Here is a 17030-nt window from a genome sequence, read left to right as displayed (position 1 = left end):
TTGGGAAGCCTGGGGGACAGGCTTGCTTGAGCCCAGGAGTTCCAGACCAGCCTGGGCAACAAAGCAAAACCTTATTTCCACAAAAACTACAAAAAAATTAGCCAGGCCTGGTGGTGTGTGCCTGTAGTCCCAGCTGCAGTGAGCCCTGGGGAAAGAAAGGAAGGCCCAGACATCTATGTTTCAGCAAGCCCACCAAGGAATTCTGATGCACAGTCAAGCTGGAGAACCACTGTACTAGAACATTCTAGCGACCTTCAGAACCAGACTATTCTGGGTTTACATTTCAGTTCTGCCCATGCCTCTGACCAGATGTGACCTTAGGCAAGCTCCACACCCTTCCTCCGTTACTTGTCCATAAAGTAGAGATAATAATGGAATCCACATCATCAGGCTAAATGAAGGAAGTGTGCTTAGCACAGTTCCTGGCACCTAGTAAGGACTCACGACATTTATATTATTAAACTACAACATCTCTTTTGTCACATTTCTGTGAATATTGTTTATCATCTTCATTGTTCACATAAAGAGGCTCAGAGAGGCAATAAGAGCTGCCCACAGACACTGTAAGGGACTCAGGTAGATTTAAGCCTGTCCTTTTAGATTCCAACTTCCCCAGCTTTCTCTGGACTACACATCTGTTGCTGGGACCAGCCCTGGTCTTCAGAAAATACAAATCCAGTTCAACAAACCTATAAGACATTTCCAATGTGCCCAGCCCAAGACCATTGCAGGAAGCTTGAGAGTCCCAAGGAGGCTTTAGACACAGCCTCCTACCCTGGCAGAGTTAACAGTCCTGCCAAGGTGGTAAGACCCATGTGAAAGAGTTAGAGAAAAGGCAAGGCAGTGTGTGGTCACAGCATTGCCCAGAGTACGCAGCCCACTATCAGGGTGGGACCAATGTAATCACAAAAGTCCTTTTTTAAAAATGTTTTGGCCGGGCGCGGTGGCTCACGCCTGTAATCCCAGCACTTTGGGAGGCCGAGGCGGGTGGATCACGAGGTCAGGAGATCGAGACCATCCTGGCTAACACGGTGAAACCCTGTCTCTACTAAAAAATACAAAAAATTAGCCGGGTGTGGTGGCAGGCGGAGTAGTCCCGGCTACTTCGGAGGCTGAGGCAGGGGAATGGCGTGAACCCAGGAGGCGGAGCTTGCAGTGAGCCGAGATTGCGCAATGGCGTGAACCCGGGAGGCGGAGCTTGCAGTGAGCCGAGATTGCGCCACTCACTCCAGCCTGGGTGACAGAGCAAGACCCTGTCTCAAAAAAAATTTAAAAATAATAAATAAATAAATGTTTTGAGACAAGGTCTTGCCCTGTTGCCCAGGCTGGAGTGCAGTGACAAAGGTCGTAGCTCACTGCAGCCTTGAACTCTTAGGCTCAAGGGATCCTCCTGCCTGAGCTTTTGTCATCACACAGGTCTACGACTTCCCCCTAATTCACCAGTCTAGTCTCCCTAGACACAAACTAAAAGGGAAATATAATTTGGCATGACACATTCTAACTGAATACAGGGGATACATAGAGGTCACCACTTCCTTTCTTAAGTATTCCCAAGCCACCTGTTTCATAATCCATTCCCAAATTCTCCTGAGTGTCAGTCTATCATTTCCAATATCTACTTGGAAAAAAATGAAGCCACCTGTTCACCCCAAACTTTCACACTTCATCCTATTCCCTGGGGCCTCTTAAGGATGAGCAATAGTGAATCTATGATCCTATCTCCAAGCGTCTTTGGTTCTAGAGATATTATAATCAAACCTAGGTTTGGCTGCTCACTGCTTGAAAGCCAGACACCAGAGATATGGGTTGATGGGAGGAAAATCAGGTTTACTTAAAGAGCTAGTAAAACCAATAAGTTAATGGACTATTTATTGTTCTAAAGTACCGTATTAAGTCATATTAAGTCAGTACAAATGTTATGCTGTTTTTATGCTAAAATCAAGAGGAAGAGGCTGAGCGTGGTGGCTCACACCTGTAATCCCAGCACTTTGGGAGGCCGAGGTGGGTGGATCACCTGAGGTCAAGAGTTCGAGACCAGTCTGGCCAACATGGTGAAACTCTGTCTCTACTAAAAATACAAAGATTAGCCAGACATGGTGGCGTGCACCTGTAATCCCAGCTACTCAGGAGGCTGAGGCAGGAGAATCACTTGAACCTGGGAGGCGGAAGTTGCAGTGACCTGAGATCGCACCACTACACTCCAACCTGGGTGACAGAGCAAAGGGGAAGAGAAGGGGGGTTGAATTGGGATGAACAGATGAGTAATAACCACTGACACCTGGGCACCAGTGAGGGTCCAAGAAGGTTGAGAACTTCTTTGTCCTTGGTCAGGTCACAATGCTTTTATAAATCTTTAACAAAACACAGATTATTTACATACTTCTCCTTTAATCCCAGAGTTAGTTTTTAAAAACTACGTGATTGCTTTTTTCTGCATATTATCTCAGTGCTCTAAAATTATCCTAGCCTACGCACAGGAATGGGAAAAGGCCCCTTAAACAAAAATTGAGTTAGTTATGTTAGTTCTTTTAATGTTTCGCTGTTACAAAATCTTTTCAAGGCAAGCAGTGGGGAGGTGGTGTAGGGGAGCAAAAGGGGTGACCATTAGAGGATACTGTGGCTCACTGCAAATAGACTGTTTAACTCAGATGGACTCGGGACAAGCCGTGAACTGAGTAACGCAAGGAGGGAGTGGACCCTCGTGTTCAGCAGACGCCAATACCAGTGTGGGCCTCCTCTGCTCCCAGTTCTCTGACATGGTACATTTCTGTATCATGGGGCAGACCAGACTAGCTCTCCTGGGGGATTCAGCTGGTCCTTTGCCCTCCTTTTGCCCATTTGTTGAGTGCCTTTGTGGTGAGCAAAGTCTTCCCTAGCATCTTCCATTGCTCTACGGAGGGTTGGACATCCTTTGCAGTTTATGCCTGGTTTGAGAAGTAGAGCTGGCATCCTTCTCTCCTCCCCATCAATGTAACTGTGACTCTCACCTTATCCTGTGGGTAGACTTAGGACATATGCTAGGAAGAGCATGCCCCGAGATGGTAAACATCATCCTCACCACAACTGGCCAAGAGTTCTCACCTTCCAGGAAACATGTGTAGGGCTAACTTGGACCCCAGGAGCCTGTGAGCAGATAAGAGTACCCCAAAGAGACACATCAGTATTCCTGCTCTGCATGATACCACTCTGAAACCCCAGATTTCCAGGAGAATTCTGACACTGGCAACATATCAAGGAAAGGGGAGCCTGAGCCTCTCTTCTCTTTAGTCCTAGAACAGCCTTTGGAGAAACAAGAGTGGCTCCGGAGGCCAGGTTCCCATTGCAATTCTGTTATCAGCCCACTGGGTGCCTCTTTAAAAAAAGAGAGAGAGGGCCAGGCGCAGTGGCTCATGCCTGTAATCCTGGCACTTTGGGAGGCCGAGGCGGGCAGATCACGAGGTCGGGAGTTTGAGACCAGCCTGATCAACATGGTGAAATCCCCGTCTCTACTAAAAATACAAAAATTAGCCAGGCGTGGTGGCGGGTGCCTGTAATCCCAGCTACTCAGGAGGCTGAGGCAGGAGAATTGCTTGAACCCAGGAATTGGAGGTTGCAGTGAGCTGAGATCACGCCACTGCACTCCAGCCTGGGCGACAGAGCCAGACTCCGTCTCAAAAAAAAAAAAAAAAAAAAAAAAAATACATAAGTACATAAATAAAGAGAGAGAGAGAGATAGGAAATTCACATAATCTAAGGTCGGGCACAGTGCTTCACACCTGTACTTCCAGCACTTTGGCAGGTTGAGGTGGAAAGATCGCTTGAGTCCAGGAACTCAAGACCAGCCTGGGCAATATAATGAGAACGACCCCCGGCTCCACCGCATCTCTACAGAGACCTTTTAAATATTAGCCAGGCATGGTAGTGTGTGCCTGTGGTCCCAGCTACATGGACGGCTGAGCGAAGAGGATCACTTGACCCTAGGCATTAGAGAATGCAGTGAGCTCTGATTGCACCACTGCACTCCAGCGTGGGGAACAGAGCAAAACTCTGTCTCAAAAAGAGAAAGAAACAAACAGAAAAGAAAGGGAAGTTGCATCCTCTAAAACTAACCATTTAAAGTGTATGATTCAGTGGCACTGAGTACATTCACAATGTTATGCTGCCACCAGGTCTAGCTAGTTCCAAGACATTTTCATCACCCCCAAAATAACACCCCACACCCTTAAGCGGTTACTTCCCAGTGTCCCCTCCAGCCCATTGTCATATATGACCTTTTGTGCTGGCTTCTTTCACTTGGCATAATGTTTTTGAGGTTCATCCACATTGTAGCATGGCTCAGCACTTTATTCCTTTTATGACTGAATAATATTCCATTGTATGAACAGAACACAATTTATTCATCCATTCATCCATTGATGGGCATATGGGTTGTTTCCACCCTTTGGCTAATGTGAATAGCACTGCTATGAACATGCATGTGCAAGTATTTGTTTGAATCCTTCTTTTCTGTTCTTTTGGGTACATACCCTCTGTTCCACGTTTCCTTTTCTATTCCCCCACTTTGCCTTAGTCAGAGGGATTATGGAGTCAGTAGCAAGGTGGGCTTCCTCACATACACCCTCCCATATTCCCAGCTCCACTTGTCTTCCGGACCACACCCATAGCCCTTGGAGGAAGGGCTCTGGGAAAGGCCAAATTTTGTCTTCCCTCCAGCCATGTTACTGATGGAGACTGGTCCATCAGGGGATCAGGGAGTCTCTTTTCTGACAGCTGTTCCCTGAGCAAACAGCTCTTGGTTTTACCCGGATAGAAAATCTCATTTGACTCATCAAAGCGGCCATCTTTACCTGTGGTGAGCATGGGGCTCCCTGAGTTCAGCAGTGAGTGTTTGTAGAGCAGAGGAGAGGAGAGGGGAGCTGCATTTGGTATGGCCCAGAAAGAATGTGCCTTTCAACAATTCCCTGAAACTACAAAATTATTTCCCTGCCACCCCCTCCCCGGCCCTGTAATCACCATCAGATGCAATGAACTTGACCCCTTGCCCACTTACTTACCAGAAGACTTTCCAAGTGCTTTACCCACACTCTGTCTTAGCGCCCTCTAAGGAAGTATCGGTGTCATCTCTATCTGGTAAGGAAAGCGAGGATTAGAGAGGGAAAATGACTTATCCAAGGTCAGCCAGCTAGAATGTAGTAAACCTGAGATTGAAACCCAGTGCTGTCTGATTCCAGAAGCTGCCCTCAGCCTCTCTAAAAACCCATCTGCATCATCCTGAATCCTTCATTCCCCTAGGAAGGGATGCACCACCCCTCAGCCAGCTGAACAATGACCCCACTGCCGTGTTTGGGTCACTCCAGGGTCTGTTCATCTGGGCATGGGCTCAGGATCAATGCCAGGGTCAACTAGAGCTCAGCGGTCTCCAAAATCTTATCTCTGTCCTGCCCCCCATGGCGCCTAAACGTGTGAAGGCCAGCAGTCTCTCTAGATAAAGGATAAATGGGGAATATAAGCCTGGATCACCCCAGATACAGATCCTGAGACATGGATTCAAATGTAAGTTGCTTATTTAGGAGTATTGGTACCAGGAAGCCTTGGATAAGGGAGCAGATTAGGGAGACAGGGAAGAGGAGAAAGCTGGAATAGGTACATTAAAGAGGATACTTGCCAGCAAGGACAGTCATAACAAAATACCATAGACTGAGGTGTCTTAACAAACAACTTAAGGAGGCTGGAAGTCCAAGACCAAGGTAGCAGCAGGGTCAACTTCTCCTGCAGCCTCTCTCTTCGATTCGCAGATGGCAGCTTCTCACTGTGTCCTCATGTGGTCTTTTCTCCATGCACACATAACCCAGGTGTCTCTCCCTCTTCTCATAAGGACATCAGTCCTGTCAGATTAGGGTCTCACCCTTTCTACCTCATTCTACCTTAATTACCTCTTTAGAGGCCCTATCTTCCAATGTAGTCACATTGGGGGTTAAGGATTCAACATAAGAATTTGAATGGAGGGAGCACAATTTACTCCATAACTATGAGCAAGTTGTTAGCAACTAGAACTCAGTCCTGCTGAGGTCTTCTGAGAGACTGCCGGACACACCTGACATGTTCTACCCCAGGTGGAGAATGTCATGGAACTCCTCCACCCACCTTTTTTTTTTTTTTTTTTTTTTTTTTGAGACGTAGTCTCGCTCTGTTGCCAGGCTGGAGTGCAGTGGTGTGATCTTGGCTCACTGCAACTTCCGCCTCCCAGGTTCAAGCGATTCTGCTGCCTCAGCCTTCCAAGTAGCTGGGACTACAGGCACATGCCACCACGCCCAGCTAATTTTTGTATTTTTAGTAGAGACGGGGTTTCATCATGTTGGCCAGAATGGTCTCAATCTCTTGACATCATGATTCACCCGCCTCAGTGTCCCAAAGTGCTGGGATTACAGGCATGAGCCACCGTGCCCTGCCCTCCACCCGCTTTTATCTCTTATGGTTGAAGGATGATGCCTGGACATCAACTTCTTGCCACCTCCAGGCTGCCCCTTGCACAGACCAAGCATGTGCCCTCATCCAATTGACACAACAGCCCCCATGAGCTGGGCACTGTTGTCTGTGTTGGGCACACAAGAAAACAGGCTTTGAGAGGTGATGGGCAGCACCCGGGGCCTGGTCTCCTTCTGTCTGCAGGAATAGTGGGGAGGAACCCACCAGGGACTGCCAGGGTCTTTGCCACCTGACTCTCTGTCTTGTTTCCTTTCTCTGCCTTCCTCCCAGCCAGGGTGGGCAGCGAATACATGGACTCAGGAGTCAGACAGAACTAAATTTGAATCCCACCCTTGCCCCTTACCCACCATGTGACTTTGGGCAGGGAACTTCAACCCTCTGGGCTTCAGTTTCGTCTTCTGTAGAATGGAGATTACATAACCTCACTTGCAGGGCTTTTGAAAGAATTAAGTGGTCTGAGTGCAGAAAACACATGGACCTTGTCTCAGTGCTCAGTAAATGCTCTCTCGCTCTCTCTCTCGCTCTCATATTCGTATGAAATATGACTTTGAACTATTATTTTTCTGAATTTTTTCCTCCTTCCTGTGAATATTCTGTGGTTCCTGCTCCCAGCTTTTGGGCATCATGCAAGTGATTTGACTTCAGCCTGGTAGTCTCTCTCTCTCTCTCTCTCTCTCTCTGTCTCGCTCTCTCGCTCTCTCCCTCTCACTCTCTCTCTCTTTCTCTCTCAAAGCCATTAGAGACTCCCCACAAGACCTAGAGTTCTTATACCTGGTTAGTTATTATAAAGGATCTTAGAAGCTAAACAGACACCAACACTGTCTGCAGTGCACACACATATCAAGTCCAGTCCACAGACACAGTTGCTGTTCTTTCTGTGTGAGCAGATGCTGTTGCTTTGACTATAATTCAGGGTAGTGTAGACACTATACTACATTAGTGGCACTTAAAAAAAATCATCAGGTCTTTTCTCCATTGGCGGGACCTGAAAATGTATCTTCTGCTTTATGGAGTCTATGACCCGTTTTCCATTAAGACAAAAAAAAAAAAAAAAAAAAAAAAAAAAAAAACTATCAAACTATCAAAGTCCAGGGACCACTGGTTTCCCCCAGCATCTTTATTTTATGGTGCACACAGCAAGGCTCAGGAGGCCAGGAGACCTTGCCTGAGGTCGCAGGGAGCCTCCCCCTGCCCCCAGGCTCCCCACTCCGTGCACCTCGCCTCTGCCTCTCTTTTGTCTCCAGCGTGTGTGCTTGCCTACGTGCGTGCGTGCAGGGCCGTGTCCCCATCCCTGCTGCTTCTTTGTCTGGGCTTTTGTGTCCAGACAACAGAGAAGGGGGGCAGAGTGTGTGTTGCTCTCATCCATCTGCAAACAGACCCCCTCCAGACGCCCTGCACCTGCTCTCTGGCCCTCCCAGTCACCCCAGCAGGTGCTGCAGCCTGGCCATCCTCTCTCTGCTGCAGCGGCTTCTGCTGCTGCTTCTGCTGCGGCTCAGAGAAAGGTGCAGACCACAGCCGCCAGCACAGCGGCTGCCTTCCCTCCTCCCCACCCCCCTGCCGCCACCTCTCAGCCACAGGAGATGAGTCTCATCTTTTTTCCTGTATGGGCAGATGCTGACAGAGCCAGAGATGGGGCTAGAAGGAATTGGGATGGGGAAGACAAGCTCTGCAGGAGACTTTACAAAGGCACCCCTCCTCCAGTTTTGCAGTCGCCCTTCCTTCTCCCACGCCCCCACACCCAGTGCACTCCAAGCCCCATCGATGCTCTGGAGCATTTCGCCAAGTCATTCCCCCTCCCACCAAGTCGCCACCACCGTGGTCCCGGCCTCCAACATCCCCTACTGGGCTTCCTTCCAATCTGTTCTCCTTGCTGCAGCAGCCTGAAGATTCTGGAAATGCAAAGCTGACCTCATCACTCCCCTGCTCACAGCCCCTCTGGTCTCAAGATGGACAGCAACCTTTACCTTCCCTTGCAATCTTACCCTGCCCTTGCTGGCCCCCAGCCCATGGTTCCACCCTCATCCTTCAGCACGCTCCCACCCCAGGCACACACCTCCAGGAGCAGCCCAGCCTCATGGCCTCCAGGGAAACTTCCCTGACTTTTAGGTCCCTGGATTGACTGGGGCCCCTCTCCTTCTGGGCTGATTTCAGTTTAGAATTACATATCCGTTTGCTTTTCTGTTGTACCCAATCTCTCTCTCTCTCTCCCTCTCTCTCTCTCCACCCCCCACGTCCCCATCACCCCCACAACTAACCCGTGAGGTTCATCACGGGAGAAGCCTACTTTATTGTCACACCCCAGCATCTCCAGGGCATGGTGAAGAGTCTGCTACACAGGAGGCCTTCCACGTATGTTTGCTAGAAGAATGACTAAATCTTGAAGCTTCAAATGCTGTGGTTCTGGAAGGCTTCTCAGAAACCACCTTATAGATGGAACAGAGACTCAGAGAAGAAAGGTGGCTTGCCTGAGGTCTCTGTTTCAATACAGCCATGCTGACAGTGTCATCCCAGGGTCTCCAGGGACCCCAGCTCCTTATGCCTTCTAAAGGTCCGTCTTTCCTTTAAAAGCCAATCAAATGTCTCAAGTGCCCACCTTGAAATGGCTGCAGAAATGCAGTCCCCTTTCAGGGACTTACCTGGCTTGTCTGGGTTGATGATGGTGTCTTCATCTCTTGCTCTGAACATCTGTTCCTGTCACCTTGATCCCATCTACTTGTCTCTATTCCTGTGGCCTGTGGTCCTCTCTGCAGACACAGAGGCCGACTCCCACACCACCCTCATTATTCCTCATAGTACAAACAACACAAAGCTCTTGGGGAAAGCACTAAGACAGTTTGGGGCAGATAATAACACTTACTGAGCATTTACTGTGTTTCAGGTTCTGGGATAAATGCTATAAATGCAATAGCTACTAACAGTCCAGTGATGCCGGGGATACACAATCTCTCCCCATTTTATAGACAAGGAAACTGAAGACAAACAGACACAACTAGAAGGGATCTGAGCCAAATTTCAGTCCCAACAATCTGCATCCAGATCCTGGCCGCATAGAGCCCTCTCCCTGACCCTGTCCCATGACACCTTCTGAGGCTCCCATCATCTTCCACCTGGTCAGCAGCCCCTGTGCAGTCCTCCCTGCCTCTCGTTGTTCCTCTCTACTCCAGCCTGCCCACCCCCACACAGCCACGCCACAGCCGTCCTGCAGAACAGTACATTCCTTATTTATGAGATGCATCTGGGCTCTCTGCAAATCAGCTGTGAATGCCACAATGCCTGCAGGAGGGAGGCAGAGAATTCTGGAGCCAACATCTTCCAGAAGGCAGGTAGGGACTGGGCTCAGGGTACAAGGCTCTAGTAGGGGCACCCACTGGGCCTGCAGAGCACAGATGGCGCTGGGGAAAAAGTGATCTGTGCTGTTGATCTCCTTTGCATCCTAGCCTGCATCACATAAGTGGCAGAGAGCCTGGAGGTTGGGGAGGTGGGAAATAGGGTGGACACTAATATTAACCCAGCATCTCCTGAAACACACACAAAACCCTCCAAGGCAGGGATTCTTGTGCCCACTTTATAGGGGAGGAAACTGAGACTTGCAGAAGGTAAGCAAGCTCTTTCTGAATGTATAACCTTGCTTTGTCCCTCCTGTCCCTTAAAAAGAGGAGAGTTAAAGTGGCTGGAAGGGCCGGGCGCGGTGGCTCACGCTTGTAATCCCAGCACTTTGGGAGGCTGAGGCGGGCGGATCACGAGGTCAGGAGATCGAGACCACGGTGAAACCCCGTCTCTACTAAAAATACAAAAAAAATTAGCCGGGCGTGGTGGCGGGCGCCTGTAGTCCCAGCTACTCCGAGAGGCTGAGGCAGGAGAATGGCGTGAACCCGGGAGGCGGAGCTTGCAGTGAGCCGAGATCGCGCCACTGCACTCCAGCCTGGGCTACAGAGCCAGACTCCGTCTCAAAAAAAAAAAAAAAGTGGCTGGAAGGATGTCCGGAACATCATCAGAAAACTAAATATAAAGTAAGGTAGGAAAATGAGGCCCAGGGGAAGGAATGTGGACTCAGAGATTAAGCTCCTCTTCTAAATTCCTGCCATACGATTCTATCCAGTTGCTAATAGTGAACTGGAAGACAATGCAAAGAGGGAATACAATTAATTTCACAAGTGGCCAATCTCTGCAAAGAGGAAAGAAACTAGATGCACAGTGACAGAGCTATGGCTGGTACTGAAAACAGAGAAGGAGGTGTAGCCCCACTCCAATCTCAGTCCCAGATACCTAAACTTCTAGGAGATAGCTCTCGGTTCCCTTTCCACCATCCCGCTACCCCACCACCGGGGAGAGGGCGGGGTGGGGGCGGAGCAGGCGCACAATCTGATCCCACCATGGAGGGTGTGTTTTTATATCTTACCACCAGGTGTCAGTGCGGGGCAGGTCTCAGCAGGAGGTTTCCTAGGATAGACAGGTTTCTTAGGAACCTCAGTGAATGAGTGCTATAGCCTTAGGTTGAACTTCAACAAAGAAATTGATCTCCTGGGTGGAGGAAGATGGCTGTCGCCCGGAGGTTGTCCTTAAGGGCCGCGAGGCAGAGAGCGGTCACTCCCTGGCCGAGGGGCCTCCCTGGGACTCTGGGCGTGTCCTCCAGCCCCGAGGCCTGCGAAGGGCAGATCCGCCTCAGAGACAGCTGCGTCCAGAGGCTTCTGGAAATCACCAAAGGATCAGAATTCCTCAGGCTGCAGGTGGAGGGAGGTAGATGCTCCGGATTCCAATAGAGATGTTCACTGGATACAGTTATCAACCCCGACGGCAGGGTATTTGAACAGGGTGGGGCAAGAGTGGTGGTTGACTCTGATAGCTTAGCCTTCGCCAAAGGGGCCCAGGCGGACTTAAGCCAAGAAGTGATCAGACGCTCATTTCAAGTGTCCAACAATCCTCAAGCACAGCAAGGCTGCTCCTGTGGGTCATCCTTCTCTGTCAAACTTTGATGCGATGACAGGTGACTCTGAGATTGTCACCAGTTGTACCAATTTGAGGAACCTGGAATTAGTAGAATTCTAGAAGTTTCCTTCTAATCATATCCCTCTCAATTTGGTTTCCCACAGTCCAGGAGTATTATGTTATGCCACTATTATTTTCAGAACGGGAAGATTTTACTCTCGGCTTAATTTTTCCCTCCAACTCCCCTCAGTGCTAAGGCTGAGCCTCCAGATGCTATTACCTCAGATTTAATCACTAGCTGAAACTCTATGATCCGTAGAGCCTCCACGGCTCTAAAATTTGGAATTAACTTCTCTGGCCTTAAGAGCCGCTTGTACATATGTGGATAGCTATGTATAAAAGCGTCATTTAAAAAAAAAAAGAAAGAAAAGAAATTGATCTCCTGCTCTGCCAGAATGAAGAGCCCTGGACAGAGAATCAGGAGCCCAGAATTCAAATCCCAGCTCTGCTTCCAGGGCTCTGTGCAAACCGGAGCACATCAACTTGCCTTTTCAGTGTTGGTCTTTTCATCTGAGAAAGGGGGAGATCTGTGGAGGGAGGAGGAGACTGAGACCCAGCAATGGAGGATGGTCATGGCCAATGAAGCCTGGGACAGGCAGAAGTGGAGAGAGAAAGAATTTCCAAACTAGAGGTGAGAAAAAAAAAAGAGGGGGTAAAGGGCCCATTTCCAGGAAGGTGAGCTCTGCTTTGTGTCTTCTGGTTGGTTCCGGGGAGTAAACTACTCAGGACTTTTTCAAATGGAAATGACAGAAACTCATCTTAAAATGTCTTAGTAGAACCAAAAAAAAAAAAAAAAAAAAAAAACAGGGAGAGAGTGTTGTTTGGCTCCTGTGATAAAAAGCGAATGGGAGTGGGGCTTGGTGGCTGACACCTATAATCCCAACACTTTGGGAGGCTGAGGCGGGCAGATCACCTGAGGTCACGAGTTCGAGACCAGCCTGGGCAACACAGTGAAACCCCATTGCTACTAAAAGTACAAAAATTAGCCAGACATGATGGTGCACGCTTGTAATCCTGGCTACTTGGGAGGCTGAGGCAGAATTGCTTGAACCCAGCAAGCAGACGTTGCAGTGAGCCGAGATCACACCATTGCACCCCAGCCTGGTTGATAGAATGAGACTCTGTCAAAAAAAAAAAAAAAGCAAATGGGGCGTCTGCATAACAAGATGCTTGAGCCCATTCTCACCGTCTCCAGCCTCGGCTTTCTCCTGCACCCGTTTTGTTTGCAGGGTGGCTTTCATGGCAAGGTCCAAAATAACATCCTATGAGCTTCTTAAGCTCTGCTCAAAGAGAGCTGTTCTTTCTGAATTGATCCAACCAGAGTTTTAGAGCTGATTCTCACTGGCTCAAATTGGATCACGTGCTCATCCATCCTGAACCCAATCACAATGACTATTATTGGCCAAACCGGGGTTATGCCCTCCCTTTTGGAATCAAGATGGGTCAACCCCATTCAGTGCCTTGAGTCAGAGAAGAGGAAGGGTGATTGTTTAATCTAAAACTGAGGGTCCACCCAGAAGCTGCTAAAGGTCCGGGGAGGATAAAATAGCAGACGGCCACCTCCCTCCAGTGGGGAGGAACATGTCATGACCCACAGGCCTGCCTCCCTGATGTTTTGTGTCAAGAGAAGATTCCAGGAACTCACAGCAGAAAAAGGAAGGGCCTCTCCACCCCTCCCCTATTTCCCCTCTATTAATCTTCTAATTAGAGTAACTGGTAAACAGAAGCCCCAGGAAGTAGGAGCGGTGGGTGGGGATTCACCACCCGCAGGCCGGGTGGGGGCCTCACTTGCTCAGTTTCCTCCCTGCTGAGGTGAGGGGCCAGGCCCTGGTGGCTGCTGACTCAGAGATTGTGGATGTGGGAGGGCCTGACCAGGTGCCCAGCACAGAGCAGGGCGCTCAGTAGATGCTGTCTCTCCTTTCCACAAATGGCTGTGGTGAGGGTGGTTGTTACTGGAATCATCACTGCTTCTGTCCTTGTTAATAATGAATAGGCATTCCATACAGCCCTCTCTCAGGGGAGCACAAACAAAAGCCTGCCAGTGCTCCTTTTCTCTCTCTTCGCTCTCCCCCCACCTCCTCTCCTTCTTTCTCTCCCCTCTCTCCCCAACCCCTTCTCTCTCCTCTCTCTCCCCCTCTCTCCCCGTCTCCCTCTCTCTCTTTCTCTGTGTTTCTCCCCATCTTTCTCTCCCCTCTCTCCCCAACCCCTTCTCTCTCCCTCTCTTTCTTCCCTCTCTCCTCTGTCTCTCCCCTCTCTCCCTCCCTTTTTCTTTTCTCTCTCTTCTCAGTCTCTCCCCCCACCTCCTCTCTCTCCCTCTTCCTTTCTCTCCCCTCTCTCCCCAACCCCTTCTCTCTCCCTCTCTCTTTCTTCCCTCTCTCCTCTGTCTCTCCCCTCTTTCTCCCTCCCTTTTTCTTTTCTCTCTCTTCTCAGTCTCTCCCCCCACCTCCTCTCTCTCCCTCTTTTCTTTCTCTGGCTCCTCTCTCTCCCCTCCGACTCCCTTCCTCTTGTTCTCTCCCCTCTCTCCCTCTCTCCCTCCCTCCCTTCCTCTCATAAACACACCCTAGATGTGTAGGATCTTCAGCTTCTCACCCCCTTTCATGCTAGGTGGTTGTGTTCCTTTCTGCCTGATGACTCCCACTGAAGTCTTTGTCATAGCTTTGCTCTTGGGGATCTCAGTGGAGCAGTAGTGAGAGTGCAGGTGGAGAAGGGGCAGGAGGAGGAACCAGGTCCTTATGTCACTTAGCATAATAGCATAATGTCCTGCAGGTTCATCCATGTTGTCACCAATGGCAGGATTAACCTTTTTTTTTTTTTTTTTGAGACAGAATCTCTGTGGCCCAGGCTGGAGTGCAGTGGCGTGATCTGGGCTTACTGCAACCTCCTCCTCCTTCACTGGGGTAGAGGGGGCAGGAGAGGGAGCAAGGGAAGAATAAGAAAGACGTGGTGTGTGTGTGTGTGTGTGTGTGTGTGTGTGTGTGTGTCTTATCTGATTGATCTGGCTAGAACTTCGAGCGCGATGTTGACTAAAGGTGGTGAGAGTGGTCTTCCTGATCTTAAAGGAAAAGCTTTCAGCTTTGCACCATGGAGTATGATGTTAGCTATGGGCTTGTCATATATGGCCTTTATTGTGTTGTGGTACGTTCCTTCTGTGCCTAATTTGTTGAGAGTTTTTATCAGGAAAATATGTTGAATTTTATCAAGTGCTTTTTCTCTATCTATTGAGATGATCTTATGATTTTTGTCCTTAATTCATTAATGTAGTGATCACATATTTGTTCTGTTTTGTTTATTTTGGTTTTTGATTTTGGGTTTTTTTGAGACAGACTCTCACTCTGTCACCTAGGCTGGAGTGCAGTGGTACAATCTTGGCTCACTGCAGCCTCCGCCTCCGGGGTTCAAGCGATTCTCCCACCTCAGCGTCCGGAGTAGCTGCGACTACAGGCATGTGCCACCGTGCCCGATTAAGTTTTGTATTTTTAGTAGAAATATTTTTGCCATGTTGGCCAGGCTGATCTCAAATAATGGCTCCCGATCTCAGGCGATCTGCCCGCTTCGGCCTCCCAAATTGCTGGGATTACAGGCGTGAGCCACTGCACCCAGCTCACATTTATTGATTTGTCTGTGTTGACCCACCCTTGCGTCCCAGGGATAAATCCCACTTGATTATGGTGAATGATCCTTTCAATGTGCTGTTGAATTTGGTTTGCTAGTATTTTGTACCTATTCTCATCAGAGATATTGGCCTGTAATTATCTTTCCTTGTGTCCTGGTCTGGCTTTGCATTCAGGATAATGCTGTAAAATAAGCTGGGAAGTATTCCTTCTTCTTTATTTTGAAAGAGTTTGGGAAGGATAAGTATTGGTTTTTCTTTAAATGTTTGATGGAATTTCACCGTGAAGCCATGTGGTCCTGGTCTTTTCTTTAGTGGGGGATTTTTTTTTTTCGGGCAAAGGACTTAAATAGACACTTCTCAAAAGAAGCCATACAAATGGTGAACATATATGTGAAAACGTGCTCAGCATTACGAATCATCAGGGAAATGCAAACTAAAGCCACCATGGACATCTCCTCCCACCTGTTAGAATGGCCAGTATCAAAAAGACAGAAGAGAAGTGAAGGCCAGGATGTAGGAAAACGGAACCCTTATGTGCTGTTGGTGGGAATGTAAATTAGTGCAGCCATTATGGAGAACAGGATGGAGGTTCCTCAGAAAACTAAAAATAGAATTGCCATATGATCCAGCAATCCCACTGCTGGATATCTATCCAAAGGAATTGAAGTCAGTATGCTGACGAGATGCCTGCACCCCCGTGTTCATTGCAGCACTATTCACAATAGCCAAGACGTGGAATTAATCTACAGCCCATTCACCAGTCCATCGACAGATGAATGGATTTTTAAAATGTGGTGTATATATGCACAATGGCTAAAAAGGAGATTATTGGGAAGCCGAGGTGGGCAGATCACCTAAAGTCAAGAGTTCGAGACCAGCCTGCCCAATGTAACAAAGCCCTGTCTCTACTAAAAATACAAAAATTAGCCAGGCGTGGTGGCAAGTGTCTGTAATCCCAGCTACACAGGAGGCTGAGGCAGGAGAATCGCTTGAACCCAGGTGGTGGCGGTTGCAGTGAGCCGGGATCAAGCCACTGCACTCCAGCCTGGGCAACAGAGAGAGACTCCGTCTCAAAAAAAAAAAGAAAAAAAGAAAAAGGAGGTTAATCCTGCCATTGGTGACGACATGGATAAACCTGGAGGACATTATGCCAAGTGAAATAAGGCAGGCACAGAAGACAAATACCTCATGATCTCACTCATACGTGGAATCTAAAGAAGTTGAACTCATCAAAGTAGAGAGTAGAACGGTGGTTACCAGAAGCTGAAGGAGGGGGTGGAGGGGGAAAGGCGAGAAAGGGGAGATGTTGATCAAAGAGTGCGAAGTTTCGGTTAAACAGGAGAAATAAACTCTAGTGATCTGTTGCACAGCATGGTGGCTGTAATAAATACTAGTGCATTGTATATTTCAAAATTGCTAAGAGTAGATTTGAAATGTTTTCATCACAAAAAAATAAGTATGTGAGGCGATGAATTTGTTAATTAGCTCAGTTTAATCATTCCACATTGTAAACATATATCAAAACATCACATTGTACCCTGTATATGTATATAATTATTATTTGTCAATTAAAAATACAATTTTTGGCCAGATGCAGTGGCTCACACCTATAATCCCAGCACTTTGAGGGGCTGAGGGGGGCGGATCACCTGAGATCTGAAGTTCAAGACCAGCCTGACCAACATGGTGAAACCTCATCTCTACTAAAAATACAAAATTAGTTGGGTGTGGTGGCACATGCCTGTAATGCTACTCGGGAGGCTGAGGCAGGAGAATCGTTTGAACCCGGGAGGCAGAGGTTGCAGTGAGCTGCGATTGATCACGCCATTGCACTCCAGCCTGAGCAACAAGAGCAAAACTAAGTCTCAAAAAAAAAAAAAATACAGTTTTTAAAAATAAATTTTTTTTAACAAAGAAAGAGAGGCGGGCACGGTGGCTCGAGCCTGTAATCCCAGCACTTTTGGAA

At 48.4% G+C, this 17030-nt stretch overlaps 1 pseudogene; it reads left to right on the top strand.

Moving 5' to 3' along the window:
• The first annotated feature begins 11000 nt into the window (after window positions 1-11000).
• On the top strand, window positions 11001-11438 carry LOC100579677 (annotated as a pseudogene).
• Window positions 11439-17030: the final 5592 nt, after the last annotated feature.

This window comes from Nomascus leucogenys, chromosome 7b, assembly GCF_006542625.1.
Source record: "Nomascus leucogenys isolate Asia chromosome 7b, Asia_NLE_v1, whole genome shotgun sequence".
NCBI lineage: Eukaryota > Metazoa > Chordata > Mammalia > Primates > Hylobatidae > Nomascus > Nomascus leucogenys.
The sequence above is the reverse complement of the archived record's forward strand: the minus strand, read 5'-3'. Positions and strand labels throughout refer to the sequence as shown.